The sequence below is a fragment of the Stegodyphus dumicola genome, chromosome 2 (genome assembly GCF_044657685.1).
Source record: "Stegodyphus dumicola isolate Sdum_Otavi_A_Nest chromosome 2, ASM4465768v1".
NCBI classification, from domain to species: domain Eukaryota; kingdom Metazoa; phylum Arthropoda; class Arachnida; order Araneae; family Eresidae; genus Stegodyphus; species Stegodyphus dumicola.
Window position 1 is genome coordinate 252,884,039 of NC_140769.1, and position 17,312 is coordinate 252,901,350.

The following is a 17,312-nucleotide window of genomic DNA, read 5'->3' on the forward strand; positions in this document are numbered from 1 at the left end:
TTTATACGTAAACACACAAATTTTTAATGTTATTGTATCAGGATTCTTTCTTTTTCATCCCGTTTTTTTTTCGTAGTAATGATCGAAATCGTTAATTACTGCGAATTTTGGAATGCAGTAATAATATCACTATTAATTTATTATTTTAATTACTCTAAAACGTAATCTCGGAGAAATTGTTTTTCTAACAGAAATTATGCATATGCCTGTGTTTGAGATATATATATGTATATATTTGGGATTAGTTTTTTGGAATATTATATATTTTTTCATGGTTTTAGATACGTGCATTTAATTTACATATGCTCTCAGAATTTCAGTGATATAGTAAATTAGTTTGCAGCAATAATTAATCTTTGATATGTATGCAATTAAAATTTCATAATTTAAATTAACTTTATATGAATAGAGAATATTTGTTAAATTCAAATTTCATTCTTTGCAGCAATGGTGCATGAGAATTATTTAAATTTAACTTTACTTTTTATTCTTATGAAACAATATATATATATTCTGTAACTGTAGGGGGGAAAAGCATGAATTTTTCTCAGCTGTTTAAACAGTTCGCATGTGTAAAATAGTATTTCATCCCCCAAAATATTAGTTAATTTTCTCCTAATGTATAATGTCTTGCCTGTTCATACAGTGTGATTAATGTCATGGTAATTTTGGATACTTTCTATAGATCTTGCATAATAACTACACATGTAAGTTATATACACATTCGTAAATCTCTTATGATATGAAAAGTTATTGCAGACTTTCACATAACTATTAATAACTTGATATTCTCGATAACAGGTGACTTACCTTACTTCCGTAGACCATGATCAGAATTAAATAAACTTATAAGGTTATCATACTAAATTACACGAAAAGCAGCATGACATAAATAAATACAAAGAAATTAAATGTATTTACTGTACTAATAGATTATTATATTACATGACATTGGTTTTGCCCATGTATAATGGGAATGAAAGCCAGTTTTCCATAGAAAGTCCTCTACAGGGGCATCTGTTTTCTTAAGCAGATTGCTTTTACCACATTTCAGTGACCTTGATTTAAGTATGAAACTGGATAATATTTTCTTTCTGCATGAAATGTGTTAACTGAGTTTTAGAAATATAAGCCATCTTGCAGTTACTGTGATAATACTAATTTTTGGTACCTCCATATTATACCATCAACCATGAAAGTTGTGCTAATTACTGCTGTGGAATTCTGAGCCAGACATTTGTATACAGCAGTTACAACAAACCATACATCAGTCTCTTTGCAGAATACATGAAATAACCCTGCTGTGAAAGTATTGGACCCACTTCGTGAAAAAACATTCGTTCATTACTACTGTTTTATTTGCGATCAAATTTTACCAAAAGCTCATTTTAGAATGCTATGAATACAAGTTGTCCACAGGTAATTGTTCCAATTTCTTACTGTTTTGTTCGCTATTTCCATACACAGTAGATGTTAATTCTTTCGACCAGCTGTAAAAGAACTGGAGTGCAATCACAAATGTGATTCTACCAAGCTTACCAAGAATTATTTTGGGTTACATACAAATGAAACCGCAGATGTTGCGAGTGTGGTGATATTAATTTTTGTTTTGTCTTCATTAACCGGAAAAATAAATTTTCCATTAATGGTGAAAAGGTAAGAAATATATGATAATAAGTATAATATTATAGTCATTTCAAATTACTGCAAGAATGTTTCATTATTATTCAAATAATAATAACAAAAAGCTATTTATACTATAATTATAGTGAAGTATAGATATTAAATAATACAAAATATTGAATAAACTTTAGAATCACCTATTTACTATAATTACTACAATTTAATGAAAAAAAGGTAGCTGTAATAGTTTTTTTTTTTTTTTTTTTGTGTGTGTGTGTTTGTTTTAACGTTTTTTGCATATTTTTTAATAATGAAAAAACAGTGACATATTTTTGTTAAAAATGGAAAGTAAACTCCTTAAAAAGACTGATTTATTAATATATCAACTATATTTAATGTTAAAAATCTGTGTATTAAAATTTCAGATGAAACTTTCTTTTGACTGAGGATTTATGTTTTTCTAGGTATGGAATGCTGGTCTGAGGGTTCTTTATGCTATAGGACAATGGCCAGGCAATACTCATGATGCATTTATATGGAATGGACTGAAACAAAATCTAGATAGTATTTTGTCGCATCGTGCATATCTTTGGGAGATAGTGGATTATATTCCCATTTTATCACGGGAATATCTCTATAATGAGAAGCACAGAAAAGTTCGTGCAGCTATAGAGATCAAATCAAGATTTAGGCTACTGCACGATACTGGTGGAACACTATTGTATTCACAAAGCAAAATATGTAAAATGGTCATATCTGGTGGCCATTTTACATAATATATGCTTAAGGTATTGTGTTGAAAATCCTGAGATCGATGTGTTTGAAGATGATGAGTTGGTACCTTCAGAAAGTTTTCAGTCAGTGCATTGCACAATGAATTATCTTTAAATTTTGAAATTTGATAATAAAAACCCAAAGTGGGCAACAATGAACCTCTGGCAAAGGTGAAACCCCCTTCATGGATAATAAAGAATATATTATGAAAAAAATTACTTTCATAATATATTCTTGGGGACCCACAAGCCATGGTTTATATTTAAACCTGTAACTAAATGCACAACCCTAAATGATTTTAATTGATAATAATAATCCTAAATAATTTTATTAGTCCTGGTTTCAAATGCATACTGACAACTTTTATCATTATTGTTCTTCCCTCTGAATTTCTTGTTTCCATCATTTATGTTTAAAAACTCTTGACTACCAGAAATAACTTAATAGGCTTGATATATATATATTTTAGTGTTGGTATGCCAGTCATGATTTACAATAGTAAGTCACTATAAATTAGCATTGCACTTAATTTATCTTAAACTTAGCAACAAGATTTACTACACCGAAATTCAGTTTCTTCCAAAAAGTCAAATGTTTCCCTTTCGTCCCCTTCCATGGGACAAGATAGAAAATTTCCATGTGACAATACACATTTAATAGCATAAGAACTTCATGCTTATTTATTATAGTATAAATTAAAACAATTATTTCACTCTATACTGTTTATGTATTATGTTTACTCTATACTGTTTATGTCTTCTTGGGGGTGGGCAAAACAAATATTGGACAGTTCAATTTTCCTCCACCATTCCTGTGAGCGTATTCTTCGATTAAGCAGGGTTTTGCTCCAATTCCTGATTAGCATAATATGTAAAGAATAAACAGCCTATGATTTATGCCTCCATATCCTCTTGTATTATTTAAAGAACATACATTTTTCTTTTAATTCTAGATTTTAAAACATTAAAGTAAGGGAAAGATTGTTTGCTGAATTTAGATTTATATCATCATTACGCATTCACTATAATAACTTACTGCATACTTACCTCAGTGGGTTTGCCATTAAAAGAAATACATTTAAGTAAAATCATGAGAGTATAATAAATTGTTTTTCAGCCAAAAAAAGAGAAGGGGGAAAATAAATACAGTTTGATTCACTTAATTTTTAGTACGCGACTCAACATTGTTATTGTAAACTAGACATTAGCCATACTTTAATAGTTGTCATCTCTGTATTTTTAGAACTTCGAAATTAGAATGTCAATTTTATCTGCCATTGTTATGGAGCTGTAGGATATCGAATGTTATTTCTTCAATGATAAAAAGAAATGAAATTTTTAATACCACATCTCATTCATATACCTTATTAACATAATTGAAAAACAATTTAATTCATTTCGTGTTATATCTGAAAATTAAAATTTGTAATACATTGACTAAAGATTCTTACAGGTCTTATTCCCATTTTCCTCCAGGAAAAAGATAATTGCTGTGTAAAATGCATAAATATTTTCACGAGACTTATAATAGTGGTATTAGAATTATTATAATGTTTATGTCATATAATGGATCTGTGAATTTCTTTTAAATAATTTTTATAATCACAAAATTTTATAAAATTAAGAAAGTAGTAAATTTTACAATTAAAATATGAATCCCACACTGCAGAAATACATAAAAGAATGAAAATACTGTAATATTTGAAATGCATGATTTATTTTTTTAATAAATTAATAATTATATTTTGATTTTCTATGACAGCAGACTGATTTGCAACTGATTGCTTATACAAGTCACATATTTCACACAGTACATTAATATATTCTTCTGCGTTTCAATTATTTCCTTTTCTGCAGCTGTAATATCATCTCTCTTCCTTTTTTCTCTTCGGTCTCCTGCTTCGAATAGTTGAGCTTCTATCTGAGAGAAAATTTTAAAATATTCATTCAAATTCAAATATTCTTAACTTTATATTTCATAATGTAAAACACTTTTTATAATTAATTAAACAATGAAACTTCTCTAAAAAGGAACAATTCATAATATTGATTTCTTTAACTTTCAATTTTTTCCCTTTATAATTTTTAAGACTGTTTATAGATCAAGAGGATTTAATGATAATTATTTTAAATTCTTAAAATCTTGTTGTTAATAAAAGACATACTCTGTATAAAATGTTCGCAATAAAGAATTGAAATAACTCTTTTGTATGAGAAATATTAATTTACATTTGTTATAATTAATTTATACCAGCGGTTCTCAGCCGGTGGTATCCAAAGAAACAAAATATTTTTAACTATGAAATTCAAAAATCTCATAAAGAAAAGAATAGTTAATAGAAATTTCCTTTGATCAAAATTGACTTGAAGATTTGGAAAATGACACACTTGTTAACTTTTGGATGAACCGAAAAAAAGAATTTAAAGGCATTTCAAATAAAGCTATCAAATTTGTATTGTCTTTTCGCAAAACCTGTTTGTGTGAAAAATGATTTTTTCCATGTTAAATTTGAAATATAAATACTCACCAAAATAAAAAGTGGATCCTAATTTACCATTAAATGAAATAAGAGCAGACATAAAAAAATTAATTATTAAAGTATTATAACTGAAATTTTGATAATCAAGTGAATAATTAATTTAATTAAATTTAATTTTAATAAGTAATCATCAGTTTTTAATCTAATAGTTTTTATGTGTACATATTTAATACAAAGAGTGTGCAAATGGCAATATATATATATATATATATATATATATATATATGTTTTTAATATTTCTATTGAGGAATTGAAAAATAATCATTGTAAAATTAGTGGTAGTATTAATGTTTTTCAGTTTTTGCTTAGATGGAACACTACAGTCAAAAGGTTGAAAACCGCTGATTTATACCATTAAAGTTTTTCTGTTGGGAGGAAAAGGAAAAGAAGAATCCAGAAAACATTAGATTTTATGTAATAGATACAAACTTGTCATTCCTAAATGCCATTGCAGATTTCCTCATGATAAAGGTGTGGAATTTTCTAATGTAAAAAAGAAAAAAGCATAAAATAAGCACAATTTACTCAACAATCTTGACTGAAATATACATGCTTTCAGAGATAGCATAAAGCAAGAAAAGTTTACTCAACAATCTTGATTGAAATATACATGCTTTCATAAATAATATACAAAGCATACTACATAATCAAAGTTATGAGTTTATATACTATGAGATACTATACATGTTTATAATATACCACGTTCCTGTACAGTCGGTCACAAAAGTATTCGAACACCGGCACCCATTCAGAAAATTTACTTTTCCGTTGAGAAACAAAATTGTCTCCAGAGTCTATCTTGGTTCGATAGAAAAAAAAAACAAAAGGATGGCTCATGTCCAAAATTGGCTAGGTGCATGAAACAAAATACAACATGACCTATCTGGGTGAGATGGGAAACAAAATGGCTGCTCACGTGATCCATTATTGCGCTCATAGAAAACGCAAAGTATGGCTGCGGCTCGTCTCGGTTCGCGAAGAGTGAAAACCCAAAACGGTCTGCAGTGTCTATCTTTGTTGGATGAGAAAACAAAAGGATGGCTCATGTCCAATTTATTTAGGTGTGGGAAAAAATATAACGTGACCTATCTGGATGAGATGTCTCCAGCGATCCAGTATAGACTTTTTCCCCATCTGCAATAGGTGACATCTATAAACAATTTCATTGAAATCTCCTCGAAATATAAGAAACAGCTAGCTCGTGAAATTGTAAGGTATTCCCAAAAAATTCCACTTCTTGAAGAAGGAAAAACATCCTAGCTGCAGATGAGGTAGAGAGAGAGAAAAAGCATGTTGCACCATGGAGAACCCGCACGGTTCTGAACAGAAAACGTGGAATGCTTTTATAGAAAAGAGTTGAAAGTGAAAGTAAAATCCGATTGGAAATTTTTCACTTGGTTGCCGACTGGGAAAAAATTTTCAGAGCTCAGAAAAAAAATTCTGAGATGTAAAAAAAAAAAAAACTTTTTGTTAATTTTTATCATGTCTTCTAGACATGATAAAAATTAACCCTACCCCCCTTTTGTGTGGGAATGTTGTCTCACTGTTTCTAAAAATAGACCATGACTCATTCTAGGAATTATATGTTTTAGAAAGGATGAGTCATAGTCTTTCGGTTTCTCCATTCCAAAGTAAACAAAGTGAAGACATCAAATTAACAAAAAAAAAAGGAAGAGGTTTTTTTTTTTTTTTTTTTTTTTTTTATAGCTCTGGAAATATTTTTCCCATTCAACAGCCAAGAAATATTTCCAGCCAATACAATTTCATTTTTACTTTCACTTTCAATTCATTTCTTATATCTATAAGAACATTTCATGTTTCTGTTCAGATCAGTGTGGGTTGTTCAAGATGCAGCAACTCTACTCCATCCCACAACCAGGAAAAAAAGATGTTCTTTCATGAGATGTTCTTTTGGCTTTCGAAAACAATGATGACATGATGATTGTAATACATTTCGGTTCTCATGTCCCATGCTTGAACGCAGAATTATTTCCAGAACTCTGAAAATTTTTCCTAGTCAGCTGGATGACCCAACTTTCGTATATTTATTTTTTAAGCCACTCGAGTTTCGACTTCCCATCCGTGTGTGCTGTGCATTCAACCTGGAGACACATTCCCTGAGCTCTAAGAAAATGTTTCCCAGCCCACTCAATCGCTGAAATGGATTAAAAATAAATTCTTTCATACATTTTTAAACCTCAAGAGTGTTAGCTGTCATGGAAAGAACCTTTTTTCCCCTGAGCTCTAAGAAAATGTTTCCCAGCAGACTCAATAGCTGAAATGGATTAAAAATAAATTCTTTCATACATTTTTAAACCTCAAGAGTGTTAGCTGTCATGGAAAGAGCCTTTTTTCCCTGAGCTCAAAGAAAATGTTTGCCAGGCCACTCAATCGCTGAAATGGATTAAAAATAAATTCTTTCATACATTTTTAAACCTCAAGAGTGTTAGCTGTCATGGAAAGAGCCTTTTTTCCCCTGAGCTCTAAGAAAATGTTTCCCAGCCCCCTCAATCGCTGAAATGGATTAAAAATAAATTCTTTCATACATTTTTAAAGCTCAAACGTGTAAGGTATCATGGAAAGAGCTTTTTCTTTTCACAGCCCACTCAATCGCTGAAATGGATTAAAAATAAATTGTTTCATACATTTTTAAAGCTCAAGCGTGTTAGGTGTCATGGAAAGAGCCTTTTTTCCCTGAGCTCTAAGAAAATGTTTCCCAGGCCCCTCAATCGCTGAAATGGATTAAAAATAAATTCTTTCATACATTTTTAAAGCTCAAGAGTGTTAGGTATCATGGAAAGAGCTTTTTCTGTTCACAGCCCACTCAATCGCTGAAATGGATTAAAAATAAATTCTTTCATACATGTTTAAAGCTCAAGCGCGTTAGCTGTCATGGAAAGAACCTTTTTTATCCCAGCCCACTCAATCGCTGAAACGGATCAAAAATAAATTCTTTCATACATTTGTTTAAACTTCAAGACTGTTAGCTGTCATGGAAACTGAAATTTATGTCACGGTTTGTGTGTCACACGTCGTCAACGGTATGATTAGAGGTGAAAATTGAAAACCCGGTATGAAAAATCTCTTTAACTTCACTTTAGAAGAAGATGTGGGATAGAGAGATTTCGTCATGGGAAAATGTCTTTCAATGTCCGTCATGGGAAAATGTCTTTCAATATCATGTCATCTCCTTTCAAATAGGATTGAAGGATTTTTCTTAAACTATGTTGAAATCTTGATGCATAAAAACCACGGATGGGAAATTCTGATCCATGGATGGATCATCCAAAATCGCTAGACCCTGATAAACGGTTGCTGATGAAATCCAAACGAGGGGTCCTAGCTTCTCAAATGGGAAAAATTTTCCCCTAAACGGAGGAATGATTTCTATTCTGTGAGACGTCAAAAATTGGAAAAAAGCTTGTGTTCACAGAAGCTCTTTCTAGAAGAGTGGTCCTGGGTCCAGACGAGGTACAGAGAGAAAAAGCATGCTGCACCTTGGACAGCCCGCACAGTTCTGAACAGAAAACGTAGAATACTTTTATAGAAAAGTGTTGAAAGTGAAAGTAAAAGGCCAATCGTCTTGGCTGGAGAATTTTCACTTGGTTGCCGGCTGGGAATAAATTTTCAGAGCTCAGAAAAAAATTCTGAGATATATAAAAAAAAAAAAAAAAAAAAAACTTTTTGTTAATTTTTATCATGTCTTCTAGACATGATAAAAATTAACTCTACCCCCTTTTGTCTGGGAATGTTGTCTCACCCTTTCTAAAAATAGACCATGTATACCAATATACTACAAACGGACTTGAACGCCTGTTCTCAGTATGTAGCTATACAAATTTGAAGGTAAAATTAAAAAAAAAGACATCTTTTTGGGGAAAAGGGAGTAAATTTGTATAGGAATATAGTACAAACGGAATTTAAGGCCTGTTTTCAGTATATAGCTATACAAATTGGAAGGTAAAAAAAAATAAAAAAAAACATCTTTTTTTTTTCGGGGGAGGGAAGGCAGTGAATTTGTATAGGAATATACTACAAACGGACTTTAAAGCCTGTTTTCAGCATATAGCTATACAAATTGGAAGGTAAAAAAAATAAAAAAAAAGACATCTTTTTTTTTTCGGGGGGAAGGCAGTGAATTTGTATAGGAATATACTACAAACGGACTTTAAAGCCTGTTTTCAGCATATAGCTATACAAATTGGAAGGTAAAAAAAATAAAAAAAAAGACATCTTTTTTTTTCGGGGGGGGGGAAGGCAGTGAATATGTATAGGAATATACTACAAACGGACTTTAAAGCCTGTTTTCAGCATATAGCTATACAAATTGGAAGGTAAAAAAATAAAAAAGACATCTTTTTGCTGGGAAATTAAGTGAATTTGTATAGGAATATACTACAAACTGACTTTAATGCCTGTTTTCAGTATATAGCTATACAAATTGGAAGGTAAAAAAAATAAAAAAAAAGATATCTTTTTTGGGGAAAAGGAGTGAATTTGTATAGGAATATACTACAAGAACATCAAGAAAAGAACATCATGGGTCCAAGAATTGAAACTGAAAGTCCAAAAACGAAATGTTAACGACTGGGAAGAAAATTTTCAAAGCTGAAAAAAGATTTAAAAAAAAAAATATACTTCCTCTTTCTTTCTTAATTTGATGCCTTCATTCTTTTGACCTTGTAGAAATAAAAAAAGTGTAGACATCAAATTAAGAAAGAAAAAAGAAAGGTTTTTTTTTTTTTTTTTTTTTTTTTTTTTTTTTTTTTTTTAATGTGTGAAAATTTTTCCAGAGCTCTGAGAATTTTTCCCAGTCGGTTTCTAGAAGCAACTCGTTAATGTATTTAAACCACTCGGGTTTCAGTTTCATATCAGTCTGTGCTGTGCACTCAACGTGGATACACGCTTCTCACTCTCCTGGGAAGAGCTTCTGTGAAGGTATGTGAACATTTTTTTCTTACTCTTTTCTATTTCATAGACTACAAATATTTATTGAGTCACCCATTTTATAGAAATGTATTCTTATTTCCTTTCAATACTTTGAAGTAGGGTGATATTTTTCCCCCTGCTACTGTTTTTGTTTTTCAAGGCTAGAAATGTTTTACTCAATAGCTGTTTTTATAGAAAACATGCTATTATTTCATATACTGATATATTTTGTGAAACTTTAACAAATTCCTTTCAAGAAGCCAAGATCATGTGATCCACAGCTGGCTAGACACGTCAGTGTAATCGGATCACGATTGTTCCATCCTATACTGATATATTTTGTGAAACTTTAACAAATTCCTTTCAAGAAGCCAAGATCTCGTGATCCACAGCTGGCTAGACCCGTCAGTGTAATCGGATCACGATTGTTCCATCCTATACTTATATATTTTGTGAAACTTTAACAAATTCCTTTCAAGAAGCCAAGATCACGTGATCCACAGCTCGCTAGACCCGTCAGTGTAATCGGATCACGATTGTTCCATCCTATACTGAAATATTTTGTGAAACTTTAACAAATTCCTTTCAAGAAGCCAAGATCTCGTGATCCACAGCTGGCTAGACCCGTCAGTGTAATCGGATCACGATTGTTCCATCCTATACTAATATATTTTGTGAAACTTTAACAAATTCCTTTCAAGAAGCCAAGATCTCGTGATCCACAGCTGACTCCATTAGTCAGGAAAAACGGATCACGATTTTATCAATCGTATACTGATATATTTTGTGAAACTTTAACAAATCCCTTTCAACAGGGCAAGATCTCGTGATCCTTAGCTGGCTAGAGCAGTCAGGATCAATGGATCACGATGGTTCCATCGTATACTGATATATTTTGTGAAACTTTAACAAGGCAAGATCTCGTGATCCACAGCTGGCTAGACTAGTCAGGATTAACGGATCACGATTTTATCAATCGTATACTGATATATTTTGTGAAACTTCTTTAACAAATCCTTTTCAAGAAGGCAAGATCTCGTGATCCACAGCTGGCTAGAGCAGTCAGTATAATCGGATCACGACTGTTCCCTCGTATACTAATATATTTTGTGAAATTTTAACAAATGACTTTCAAGAAGGCAAGATCTCGTGATCCAGAGCTGACTCAATCAGTCAGGATTAACGGATCACGATTATTCCATTGTATACTGATATATTTTGTGAAACTTCTTTAACAAATGAATTTCAAGAAGGCACGATTTCGTGATCCACAGCTGACTAGACTTGTCAGAATTAACGGATCACGATAGTTCCATTGTATACTGGCATATTTTGTGGAACTTTAACAAATTGTTTTCAACAAGGCAAGATCCTGTGATCCACAGCTGACTCCATCAGTCAGGATAACGGATCATGATTTTTTTCAATCGTATACTGATATATATTTTGTATATTTTGTGAAACTTTAACGAATCCTTTTCAAAAAAGGCAAGGTCTTGTGATCCACAGCTGACTCCATCAGTCAGGATAACGGATCATGAAGATTCCATCATATACTGATATATATTTTGTGAAACGTTAACAAATGACTTTCAAGGAGGCAAAACATGTGATTCAATAGAATTGTTCAATCTTATACTGGTATATTCTGATAAAACAACAGAATGATCCAATTTTGAATACGATCCCAATATGTTTTTATAAAATCCATTTCATATTTTGTAAAACGTAAACGACTGACTTTCAAGCTGGCTGCATGGGTGTTCTTTTTCGTGGTTTTTCCCCATGTGTAACGTGAATACGAGCCAGTTTCCCTTCCAAAGTCCTCCACGAAGGCATTTCTTAAGGCAAATAGCCCTCAAATGCTTTACCGTCATCCGAATCGACTTGACCTCTCTCCAACTTTCACGGTGTCATTTGAACGATCGAGTCGGCTGTTGGAAAAAAATGTCTGACAGCTGAAAACAATATCTCCACACACCTTCACAAAACCTCTTTCCAGGAGGAAGAAGCGTGTATTCAGCTCCAGTGCACAGCACAGACTGATTTAAAGCTGAAACGCGAGTGGTTTAAATAGATGAGAACCCTCTATAGAAATAATTTGAATATATCTGGTTTTGTGAATCAAGCCGACTGGGAAAAAATTCTCAGAGCTCAGAAAAAAATTCTGAGATGTAAAAAAAAAAATCTTTTTGTTAATTTTTATCATGTCTTATAGACATGATAAAAATTAACTCCCTTCTCTTTTTGTCTGGGAATGTTGTCTCACTCTTTCTAAAAATAGACTATGACTCATTCTTGTGGAATTCTGTTGGGATTTTACTTTCGATTGGCTTTTGACTTTGTTTCAATTCCCCAGTTATCTATAAAAGCATTCCGCGTTTCACTTCAGATCCGTGTGAGCTGTGGAAGAGGCAACACGTCTCTCTCTTTACCCAATCTCCTGATATTCTTTAAGAATTTCTTAGCCATTTGTCAAAGAAGGGGACTGTAATTGAAGAATTTATGAATTTGGGAACATGTCACCCATGGCAAATCTAAAATCTTGGAAGTGGATACTGGAAAGCCCCGCTCTGATTATAATTCTGAGTTCTAGCATGGGACATTTTTTAAATCAATAAGCTAAACTATTTTTCTAGTCTCATATTCTCTCGTGACTAGGGTTCCAGATTTGGGTAGAGAGAGACATGTTGCCTCTTCAACAGCCCGCACTGTTCTGAACAGAAACGTGGAATGCTTTTATAGAAAAGTGGAGTTGAAAGTGAAAGTCGAAAAACGAAATGGGATCGGCTAGGAAAAATTTCTCAGAGCTCAGAAAAAAATTCTGAGATGTTAAAAAAAAAAATCTTTTTGTTCATTTTTATCATGTCTTCTAGACATGATAAAAATTAACTCCCTTCTCTTTTTGTCTGGGAATGTTGTCTCTAAAAATAGACCATGACTCATCCTTTCTAAAGAATAGAATTCCAAGAAAAGATTGGGTTCTGGTCTATTTTTAGAAACAGGGAGACAACATTCTTACACAAAAGGGGGGTAGGGTTAATTTTTATCATGTCTAGAAGACATGATAAAAATTAACAAAAAGTGGGTTTTTTTTTTTTACATCTCAGAATTTTTTTCTGAGCTCTGAGAAATTTTAAAGTTCGTTTAAAACAAAACTCGTTTAAAGAACTCGTTTAAAGTTCAGAAACCTTTCTGAACTTTAAACGAGCTAGCTGGATATTTCTTCATTTCTTTTTCAAGTATGGGTTCAAAGGATTCTTTTAAATAGTTGCAAGTAAGACGTTGTATTATTTTCTGTTGATCATGAATCTATTAAAAAATTTCAATGTCTAGTTTTAGGACTACCTATACCCAACATGATTCATATGTTTTACTCTACGTTTTAGATGAGGCCCTCTCTTAAAAACATGATTTTCCTATTCAAAGTTGAAATGAGTTTCCAAAAGCATGATCCTTTAAAAAAAACATGTGTGTTTGTGTAGGTCTGGTGGGACGGTTAGCTTTCTTTCTTACGAGATAGTCATCTCCACGAGATGTGTTTTGGATATCTTCTCCACCCTCTCGTGGTCGCTGAAATCTCGTGATGGCTCAAATGAAAAGGGTTCGTTTATTTTGACTCACAACCACGTTATATTTTGTTGAATATCTCCTCCAACGACTCGTGGAACTCTTTTCCCTGAAATGAGGTATGTTTAGCAGCGCACGCCCTCTGAAGTGAAGCTCGGAATACTTTGACAAATCCTGTCGAGTGGATTCTGAAACCATTTTTAAAGGATCTCAGAGAAACACCCATGAAGACAATAGCAACGTGTCGTTTTTTCGGAAAGGATGAAGCAGGCTCATGGTGAGAGATGTTGCTGTAAAATTTTTTTTTCTTAGAAATTTGAAAAAAAAATATAGAGTAGTAAGACACAGTCTCTTTTTTCGAAACTGAGTAGGAGGGTCATTTTGAGATGAGCTGGAAAATATTTTCTGAGAGATTTGAAAAAATTTTTTAAAAATAAAAAATATATATATTATATAATATATATTATAAATACTTTTTGTTCATTTTTATCATGTCTTCAGATATGATAAAAATGAACGACATCTCTCATTTTTCTTTGAAACCTCTCTCAACCTATCTCGTCCTGTTTCTCAAGTAACATTCCTTTCCTGAAAAGCTAATTTCTTTAGAAACCTAAGACAACTCCTTTCCTGAAAAGCTAATTTCTTTAGACACCTAAGACAACAGGTAGAGACATACTTCGAACCAAAAAGAGAGTAGAGATCCTTTTGAATAATGTCGAATAGACAAAACACGAGTAGCCATTTCCGTTCTGTGCTTTTTCCTAGGGACGATCCACGAAAGGGTCCTGTTTTGTTCACGAAGCGTGGTTCACCCATGAATTAAACACGTAGGCTCGAATCTTTCTAACATCTGTACCTCCACGGTGCAGTTTGAAAGGAAGGTGACCCACCCATCACCCCAGCTATGAAATGAAATGTCAAAACAGTGCACACGTCCTAGAATGAGAACCCTTGTAGACATTTGGGGGCTCTACAGCACAGACTCAACAGAAACAAAACCATAAAACCTTTCATAGATCCCAGAGAGTGGATGCTTAAAAATAAGGTGATGTCTCGTCGATCAAATCAGCTGGAAATAAATGTCTAAGAGCTGTGAAGAATGGATGGCCTACCTTCACAAAAGCTCTTTCTAGGAGGGAAAAGTATGTATCCAAGCAGAATACACAGCACAGACTGATGTTAAGTCGAAACTCGAGTGCTTTCAATACACAAGTATGAATTCGTTCTAATAACCCTTTAGATAGGTCTCATTTGACTCATCGAGTCGAGGGGAAAAATATTTCTATGACGTGTTGCCTTTCCAACAGCCCACACTGTTCTGAACTGAAACGTAGAATGCTTTTATAGATAAGAGAAGAATTGAAAATGAAAGTAAAAAAACGAAATCAGATCGGCTGGGAAAATTTCTGAGCCGAGAAAAAATTCTGAGTCAAAAAAAAAATTATAATAATAATAATAATAACTTTTCCTTTTTTCTTTTTTAATTTGATGTCTTCACTTTTTGACATTCTACAAGGTCAAAAGAGTGAAGACATCAAATTAATAAAGAAAAAGGAAGAGGTTTTTTTTTTTTTTTTTTTTTTTTTTTTTTTTTTTTTTTTTTTAATCTCAGAATTTTTCCTGAGCTCTGAAAAATTTTTTCCCAGCCGATCCCATTTCGTTTTTTGACTTTCACTTTCAATTCTTCTCTTTTCTATAAAAGTATTCCACGTTTTTGTTCAGAACAGTGTGGGCTGTTGAAAAGGTAACATGTCTCCCTCTCTCTTTACCCAAATCTGGAACCCATGATGATCTTAAGAAGAATTCTTTAAGAATCTCTTACGATTCCTGAATCTTAGACAAGCTGAATGTTTCTTTTTCGTATTTCGAAGCTATTGATGGATCAAAGAAGAAGATTTCAATGGACTGACTTCATCGTTCTAGGATAGAATATTTTTCGAAATCTCTTCCTACTTTCGTCTACACAGAAATGCTTTCAACGAAAGTTAGGTCCTCTTTTACATTTCCTTTTTAAATAGTTGTTCAAAGGGATTTTCGTTCTGCTGATTCAGGTTTCCCGCGCTTCACGCTACCCATCCTCACCCATTCCTAAAGGATCTCAGAGAAAATTGAAAGGGAGATCGCGAAAAAGAAATACCCTCCAGTGAACACAGTTCCAACGACAGTGGATAGATTTTTTCGGTCCTTCCAGAGATATCCCCGGTGACCGATAGGTTGTTCAGCCACATGGGTGTCACGAAAAGGCACACCATGCCTGTTTCCCTCCCTAAAATGTTTCTTCGGAAAAGGGAAAGTTTTTTTCCCACCCCTTTGGAGATTCCTTTTCCGAATCGATACCCAAACCCATCGGCCAGAAAAATAAATTTTTTTAAGAACTTGCCGTTTCTGAAATATATTACAAATATACGTATTCATTCTAATATTGTTAACAAATTGGATGAACTAGTCTGTAAACTCTAAATTTCTTAAGTGATTCCAACAACATGAGACTTTAGTGTTATTTCATCAATCTTTTAAATACTATTTGTGTCTTGTCAAATCCTTTTTATTTGAGATGGATCATTGCTAAACAAAATGGTTGAAATAGCATGATAAGAAGGAAACGAAACACGTGTTAGCAAATATTTACGTGACATAAATATTATCTAATTATTTCCACGGATCCAGCTAACTCAAACTGCCTATATATAAATTGTTTTGGTGAGTTAAACTCATCTTGTCACAGGCTTTAGCTAAATACACAATGTATTAGAAATTCCTTAGAAACTTTAAACAATATAGTTGTAAGAGGTTAGAAGAAAGAAATAATAATACGGTTCTTCCAAGCTACTTTACGTAAGATTCACGAAGCATTGTAAGAAACAATAAATAACCTCTTAAAATACATGTATGCATAATTTATTAAAAATATTACAATGAATACGTATCTTATATTGGGTTTCAAGAGTAGAAAGGTTCTTAAAAAAATTTATTTTTCTGGCCGATGGGTTTGGGTATCGATTCGGAAAAGGAATCTCCAAAGGGGTGGGGAAAAAACTTTCCCTTTTCCGAAGAAACATTTTAGGGAGGGAAACAGGCATGGTGTGCCTTTTCGTGACACCCATGTGGCTGAACAACCTATCGGTCACCGGGGATATCTCTGGAAGGACCGAAAAATCTATCCACTGTCGTTGGAACTGTGTTCACTGGAGGGTATTTCTTTTTCGCGATCTCCCTTTCAATTTTCTCTGAGATCCTTTAGGAATGGGTGAGGATGGGTAGCGTGAAGCGCGGGAAACCTGAATCAGCAGAACGAAAATCCCTTTGAACAACTATTTAAAAAGGAAATGTAAAAGAGGACCTAACTTTCGTTGAAAGCATTTCTGTGTAGACGAAAGTAGGAAGAGATTTCGAAAAATATTCTATCCTAGAACGATGAAGTCAGTCCATTGAAATCTTCTTCTTTGATCCATTAATAGCTTCGAAATACGAAAAAGAAACATTCAGCTTGTCTAAGATTCAGGAATCGTAAGAGATTCTTAAAGAATTCTTCTTAAGATCATCATGGGTTCCAGATTTGGGTAAAGAGAGAGGGAGACATGTTACCTTTTCAACAGCCCACACTGTTCTGAACAAAAACGTGGAATACTTTTATAGAAAAGAGAAGAATTGAAAGTGAAAGTCAAAAAACGAAATGGGATCGGCTGGGAAAAAATTTTTCAGAGCTCAGGAAAAATTCTGAGATTAAAAAAAAAAAAAAAAAAAAAAAAAAAAAAAAAACCTCTTCCTTTTTCTTTATTAATTTGATGTCTTCACTCTTTTGACCTTGTAGAATGTCAAAAAGTGAAGACATCAAATTAAAAAAGAAAAAAGGAAAAGTTATTATTATTATTAT

The 17,312-nt window shown here is 32.7% G+C and overlaps 1 long non-coding RNA gene across 1 annotated transcript in view; it reads right to left on the reverse strand.

The window, feature by feature from the left end:
- Window positions 1-4,094: 4,094 nt before the first annotated feature.
- The window catches only part of LOC118189832 (uncharacterized), a 49,461-nt gene continuing 36,243 nt past the window's right edge, over window positions 4,095-17,312 (reverse strand). Inside the window, exons 3-4 of the long non-coding RNA XR_015039841.1 lie at window positions 5,366-5,419; window positions 4,095-4,317 (exon numbers count right to left, since the gene is read on the reverse strand). This is a non-coding gene — a long non-coding RNA (uncharacterized LOC118189832). The remainder of the gene's footprint in view (window positions 4,318-5,365; window positions 5,420-17,312) is intronic.